This window comes from Coptis chinensis, chromosome 5, assembly GCF_015680905.1.
Source record: "Coptis chinensis isolate HL-2020 chromosome 5, ASM1568090v1, whole genome shotgun sequence".
Lineage (NCBI taxonomy): Eukaryota > Viridiplantae > Streptophyta > Magnoliopsida > Ranunculales > Ranunculaceae > Coptis > Coptis chinensis.
The window spans coordinates 23,117,959-23,125,916 of NC_141460.1; the positions used below are offsets into that span (position 1 = coordinate 23,117,959).

General features: G+C 35.7%; 1 long non-coding RNA gene across 1 annotated transcript; it reads right to left on the reverse strand.

Annotated features, from left to right (window-relative positions):
* Positions 1–790: 790 nt before the first annotated feature.
* Positions 791–4,938, reverse strand: LOC147497119 (uncharacterized). Its single transcript, XR_015196589.1, has 3 exons — positions 4,823–4,938; positions 4,679–4,734; positions 791–867 (listed from the first exon to the last, which is right to left on the reverse strand). It is a non-coding gene; the product is annotated as an uncharacterized LOC147497119 (long non-coding RNA).
* Positions 4,939–7,958: the final 3,020 nt, after the last annotated feature.

The following is a 7,958-nucleotide window of genomic DNA, read 5'->3' on the forward strand; positions in this document are numbered from 1 at the left end:
GTGAATAAGCATATAGGAGTCTGCCCTTGTAATCTCCGATTCAAGAATACCTTTCTCCAAAGCTAGCTCGTTCCGAGCTATAGCAACTGAAGTTCTACCAAGAGATGAAGGCATGATCTGTTGCTCGCGATTCAGTTTGTTCCTTGCACTCATGGCCTACATATTTAAAGCAATGTCAAATCAAACTAACATGAAGCACTACCTATTAAAACATTGACACATACCTTAAACTTATCTGTATTGCAATAATCAACAAATTTGTGCCAATCCTCCAAGGGAATGTTACGCAGCGTAACTTCTTTCACCAAGGAAGGATCTTCATCTTCGACAAAAGTTTCATACAACGTGTGCTTGTAGTTCCTCCATGCTTCATTCAATTTCTGCCTTGTGTAGTCAGTATCTATCGTCTTCTCATATTCAAACACAAATTGGCGTCCCAAAGTCTTAACAACTTTGTCTTTGAGATCCTTACCAATATGTCACCAATCCTCATAGCATACTGGAATGTCTCGACGAGCAATGTATCCCAATCTTGTGCCAAATTCACTAACAACATCTATGGGTGTGACTGGTTGGCCTTTTCGATTATTCTGCATTACAAGTTCCGGACGTGGTTGACCCTTAATTTCTTCGATGCCAATTGAAGGGCCTCTTTTTTTAGAAGATGCAGATACGGATGAACCCGGAATGTTTGTGGAATCATCACCTGCACAAACAAACAACATGCCATAATTAAGGTTGTACCATATCATAATTATTAAAAGAAATCTTAAATGTTAAACTAAAATTAATTACCCATGTCTTCATTGAGCTGATCATCATCCAGTGAGTTTGAACGACCAGGTGAGTAGTGAGTGTCCATGTTCACTAAATAAAATGTGGAATTTCATGAAGCAAAAAGCAAAAGAAAATAAAGAAGCGGTGTGACATTTCAAAGAGAGCATACAGTCAAATTATAAGATTCTAATAACATAACATAGGGAAAAAGAAGTTATTAATCCTATACTTGTGCTGATTTTTTGCTCCCATGATGACACTTCACAATCAATTATAATAGTTTAATGACATAAGGACATAAAGACACGACCAATTACATAAGGATATAATGCAATAACCAACAAAGAAATACACAAGTCATTGTAACCAACAAAATACATAGCATGGAAACAAAACAGTCCAAAAAAAAGACAACGACCAAGTTATGGTCTAGGGCCTATTAGAACTTTGTCTCTTTTTATTTCTCCTATTCTCAACAACCACAAACGCATCTTCTGGGTCATTAGGTACTAGATCGTCCTCCACGGTTTCCACATTGGAAGGCCCTCCTATATTAATATTAATATTTATCGTTCTATCATCTGATAGCAGACACACTTCATCATGATCAGAATACAACTTTTTTGGAACCTATATGACTACATGCCAATCAGGAGCCATTGGATCCCTCGAATAAAAAACCTGTGCAGCACGCTCCGCGAAAATAAACGGTTCATCAGCCATACAGTCTGAACTCATTAGGTTAGACAAGTTCACCAGTTTGAGGTTTGCTTCTACATCTATTTTCACACCAGTTTGGGAGCATTTTACCCAATCACACTTGAACAAAACAGGCTTGTACCCCTCTCGATACTGTAGTTGAACAATTTTCCGAAGAACACTATAGTATTCGACATAGTCTTCAACTGGATATTTGTCCTTAGCACTAGACCGAAAAGTAGTCATGCATCTTGTGCTAACACCGCTGTTTTGGTTCCTTCGTGTTCGTTCATGATCCTTGGTGACAAAGAGAAAACCATTTACACAATACTTTGTGTATGTTGTTGCCAAACCTATAGGTCCTCTCACAACATCTTTGAACTGGTGCTCCTCTAGCTCTTGAGTTTTATCATAGGTGCTTTCTCTTGTATCATTTCTAGCTTCATCTAACAAAGGCAACCAACGTCTGCTTCTCATGTACACATGCTTACCTCCATTGCGAAGCCAAAAAGAAGCAGTCTTTGGACCACAAGCTGGACAACCAAGTTTTCCTTTAGTCTTACAACCGGAGATATTTCCATAAGCTAGAAGGTCATGTATTGTCCACATCAAAACAACCCGCATTTTAAATACATCTCCTTTTGATGCATCTTTTACCATTACCCCTTCATGCCACAAGTCATTCAACTCCTTGACCAATGGTTGCAAAAACACATGAATATCTTTACCAGGCTGCTTTGGACCTTCGATGAGTGTTGTGAGCATGGTGAATTGGGGTTTCATGCACAACCAAGGTGGAAGGTTGTAAGTTACACACATCACAGGCCACGAACTATGCAATGAGCTTAATGACCCAAAAGGATTGAAGCCATCAGTTGCTAGCCCCAAATGGACATTTCGAGGCTCGGTAGCAAAAAAACGGGTATTGTGTATCAATTAGCTTCCACACCCGAGTCATTTGGATGCCCCAAAGTACACGGAGGGACTTTCCGGTTGAATGCCAACGATAGCCTTTGCTACCCAATCCACTCTATATAATCTCTTTAACCTATCCGCTAGTGGAAAATATCTTAAGATCTTCGCAGACACCGGACGACCCTTTCTTTCTTTCCTCAATGCTTAAAGTTTTAAACCTCGAGACCCCACAAATATGACAAGAAACCTTAGATTTGTAGTCTCCCCAAGATAACATACAATCATTTCTCAAGACGATCAATTTTATCATACTTTAATCCTAAATCTTTGATTATCTTATCCGCATGATACATATTTTTTGGTGTGTTATTCCCACTTGGAAGCACCAACTGGAATAGTTGAAGCAATGCAGTAAAACTTTGGTCAGTCCACCCATGTGTGATCTTCAAATTAAATAATTTCACTACAAATCTAAGAACGGTGAAGTCCTTATTTCCGGCATACAATTCGCTCATCGCCTTACGCAAATTAGAACTAAACTTAACATCTTCAAATAAGTCATTTTGTTCATTATGTTCTCCCATTAGCGTGTCCAAATTATCACCACCAAGTTCCCCCACCACAGTGTTAAGGGCATTAGCCATGTCCATTTCATTATATGCATTATCACGAAAACTTGATCCTTGTTCAACATACTGATTTTGTGCTACTTCACCATGCACTAACCACACATTATATGTTTCATCAAAGCCATGCCTAAAACAATCTACTTTGACGTCATCATGGGTCTTGGCCGGGCCTTGGTTTAGGCATTTGCCACATGGACAGGGTATGACCTTTTTATTACGATGGTGTATCTTCGTGAACTCCACAAATTTCTCTAAACCAGCTATAAAACGCTTATCTGGATATTTTAAGGAAATCCAACTCTTATCTATCGATGAAGCGAAAGCATCCATACCACTATATATAACAAAGAAAAGCTAGTATGTAAGAAGCATCAACCAAATCAAATAATTAGGCACAAGGAAATCAGATGAACCAGTTTATATAGGCGAAAATCACGAGACTAGCATACTTTCTCATTCACAAACATTGATCACTCCATTAAATATCATTCTAGTTGCACTACACATATATCAAACCATACAACACTCAGACAAGTATATAAAGATTGCTCATTTATAATATCGACAAAAGTAATACACAGAACATTACACAGACAAATACCCTTGGCTAAAAAATTCATGAATTCAAATATAAACTCCATCACCCAATTTCTACATTAAATGCAAATAAATATAAAAAAAAATATACCTATACTCCCAAGTTTGGAACCCAGATTTATACAACACATAATGAAGAGGTTCCCAATAATTGAAAACTTCATCACAATCACTTATAATATTAGAAGTAGCACTCCAGTATCTCAACACACCCAAACAAACAAACACATCAAAACAGCTCAATTTCTTTTTATTCCCATTTTCTTCTTCTAAGTTTTCAGGTTTATCTAGTTTCATAGTAGTGGTTTTAAGTAATGAATAATAATCGGCAGTGGATAGATAATCGGCAGTAGAGAGGGGAGCTCTGTTTTTTTTTGGGCTTTTAGTTTTTTAAGAGAGCGAATGAGGGAGAGATTTGAGAGATAAAACTCATTAAAGAGGAAGACGTCTGGTGTCCTAGCAATTAAATTCGGTATAAAACGGTAATAAAATCAATGGAAATAAACCACTAAAATCAAGCACCCAAATTATACTAAAGAGGGTAATACTAAGTCCGTGCATGTAAAGTCATCGGGAGATAAAAGTAAGAATTCCGAAGAGAGAGGAACAGGAACATGAACAGGATGCATAAGGACATCCGAAGAATCAAGTTATGGATTTGAATCTAGTGGTCCTAGAGTCTCACAAGACCTGAAGGATGCATTGGCCTCGCTTCAAAGCCGGACATTTGTTGTGTCGGATGCAACCGCACGGATCGTCTCTATAATGTTCACTAGCTCGGCTTCTTCATGATGAGGGGTATTCTTCAACGGAGGTCATTGGAAGGAACTGGTATGCATTATTATTACTTACTACAATTGTTGCAAATAAGATAGAATTTCAGGTGTTTAAGTATTGGCTATAATAAAACTGTATCCATGTTGCAGTCGCTTTCTACAAGGAGCGGAGACAGACCGAAATGAAGTTGCAAAGATACGAGAAGCTGTAAATTAAAACATGCCAAGGAAAAACAAATAATCGATTTTATTATACTAAACCAAATTAAGAAGTGAGAAGGTTACCACAATTGCAGAGAGAGAAGGAAAGTTTGTGTTTGAGATTGAATAATCACTCGAACCTAGACAGAAATCAAGTTGCAAAACCAAACTATTTAAAGTTTATTCATTTTAAATAATTGAATAATCAAGTTTGAGATTGAAAAGTACCGTCTTCAAACTCACAGCGGAATCGCGGAATCGCCGTCTTAAAAAAATTAAGGCAAAACTTTCTTTTCTTGAAACAATAGAGCCACTGAGAAGAAATTTTTGGGGGGAGATTTTCAGTGCCTAAATGTAAGCCGACGGTTTCCTGAATTTTTTTATTGTCTAAATAACAATAGAGCCACCGAGAAGAAATTTGGGATTTTAGGGTTCAATTTTGCTGAGGATTAGATCCCTAAGAAAACCGTCACCGGGTTGGAATAGATGAAAAGTTGGCTGTGATGGGCCTGGGCTTTTTTGCCGACGGATATTGTACATCAGCAATAGAATTATGGACTGGATCCGTAGGCATATCTATTTTGGATCCGTCGGGAAATGTCAATTTTTTAGTAGTGTAAGTTTCAAAAATTAAATCCTAATTCAAATACTATGTCAGATTTCTAGACTAATATTATCATGGAGAAGGGAACAATACCATTATCACTAGGTTCATAGTATAAACTATATTATGATTTTTATACTTTTCTAATTTTTATACGTAATATACAATCTAATATGTGCTTAAATATTTACAACGTCTTTCTATACCACCCCAAAACATAATCATACTTTGTCCCCAAAGTGTGGAATGAAAACAAAGGATAGAGAATACCATAGAAACGTGCTTGTAAATAAGAGCACTTGAAAAAGAAACTTAATTTATACTAATATAAAAAAATAAAAACATACACAACTCCTATATGAGTTCCACCCATTATGGAGATAACATAAAATAATAAATAGCATTTGGGACATAAGCGAACTCTAATAGAAATAAAATAATACCATAAGTTCACAAATCAAGCATGTGCATATCGTGGCTCCCATATGATTAGATTCTGAAATTCTGTGAAATAGTGAGATTTCACGAAATTAAGGTACCTAATTACATTATGCATCCCTATTAAATCAACAAGGCCCATGGGTTCTATATTTTGATATTTATACATGTAATTTTAATACGTGAATGTACAATATGCTAAAATTAAATATACCACCCCCAAACAATTGGGAAAAGGGGGTTCATGAAATAATTCAATGACACAATTAAATTACGTAACTAACTAACATAGACTTTACTGGAGTAAATATGACAAGCAAAAGATAGCAAAAATTTTGGAATGAAAGACCAAAATACGCCACCCCCAAACAAAATTTGAAAACTCTTTTTAAGTTTGAAAATTTTAGTAGCCTATACTCCAGAAAGGTGGTATTGTACAAAACCTTTGGTATTTTGAAGTCAGATTCCCTAGACTTACTAATATATGTTTATGTTTTTAGTAATTTTTTATTTTTTATTTTTATATGTTTGATTTTTAGAAAAACAAAACTACGATAAAGAAATAAAAATGAAAATGAAACTCACTCCATAGAGAAACACTACTCAAATAACGAGAAAAAGTGTAAGAGATGAATGTGTGAGTTAAATGAAAGGTAGACTAAGGATCCGACACTTACAACCACTCACTCCAAAAGGAGGGTTCGGTTACCTTAATGGTGCACTCTAATAAAATAAGATTGAAATGGAGTGCATCGCATAGTATAATGAGTCTTTTATAGTCAAATACTCAAGACTTTATCTAAAACATATATTAACATGCAATTTACCATATATTAACAACCGAAAAAGTTGTAGGTCTTTCCATAAATAATTAACACTGAATTCACCCCCAAACATAATTAGGCACCAAAATTTCCTATGATGCAACTTAGCGGAATGAGAGCGAAACTTGATGGACCTAGATCGTAACCGAGCATGCAATTTCTTCTTTTTCCTCCAACAAAATGGTGGCCAAGTGAATGATTGTGAGAAAAAGATTGGTTGTAGAAAATACTTGAAATATGGATAAGTCTTAGCAGGATGGAATGGAAAAAATGATCAGGTGGGTTTAGCACAAAACTTATTCTTAGTGTAGGTACGAGCTGTCTCATATTTGAATATGAAGGGATCGGGTGGCTTGTCCTTGGGTATTATTTTCATATCGGGAGGGTTTAGAAAATCATGTGGCACAGGAGAAACAAAAAGGTTAAGTGCAAACTCAAGGTTCTTTAGGAAAAGTGGAGGGCAGGAAATTGAGGTGGTGGTAAATGATTGAATTTTATAAGGGATTAGTTCAGGTGAATGGCGGTCGGGTGGTGGTTTGATGTTGATAGAATAGTGGTGTTGAGGGTTGTGTTGTTCATCTTGAATCCTCTGTTTGGAGGAAAACTAGACTTGTAACTCTTCTCTCCTACTTTCTAATCGGTGTTTGAAATTACTTTTTAATGTGAAACTTTTGGTTGATTTGTAGATGGATTAAAACTTGATTTTAACTTGTTGTTGAATCAAAACATGGAATGAAATTGGTTTTGGTGGTTATCTTTCTCACAAAGTCATACTCATTTGAACTTGTCAAATAAGTATAACTAATATTTGGGATTGAATCAAAGATGAGATAAGTAAATAAAACCTATATTGAAAAGAAGAATGAAAACTTGTATTAAAGTTAATATTTAAAACTTGTATTAAATCACTTAAAGTTTGAAGAACATAAAAATGGAAAACAAGTACAGAACAAATTACACTATTAAATTAAAACATTTAATCTACTCCTAATGACCAAAGATTAGCTCTAGGGTAATGTTCTTTCTCTACAACTTTGGTTTATATAGGACACCAATTACATCTTTGCCCTCCCTTCTAGAAACAACCTTGTGGGCTTTTGACCTAAACCCATGTAATTGAATTCTTGATTTTGCCTTTAAGTCCCTCAGTCCACAACTTTTACCTTTGAGTCTTTGAGTCCTTGAGAATTGACTTTTACAGTTGACCTTGAATTTCTGGAACTTTTGCTCCTAAGCTGGAATCTTCCCAAGCAACGTTAATAATAATCATTTTTGTGCTAAAATGCACGTATTAGGAATATACGTTCTAAATGGTCTATATCCTACAAACGATAGCAAAAGATATAAGTTGTTTGTTCATTAAGTATAAGAAGGGCATAATTGAAGTATTGTAAAAATAATAAAGCACACATTTGGGGAATGATCATGCTCTAGGTAGTTCTTGAGAGCATAGATCTTCACAGGCTCTTAGAAACTAGTCGAATTCCTCATCTAGGTT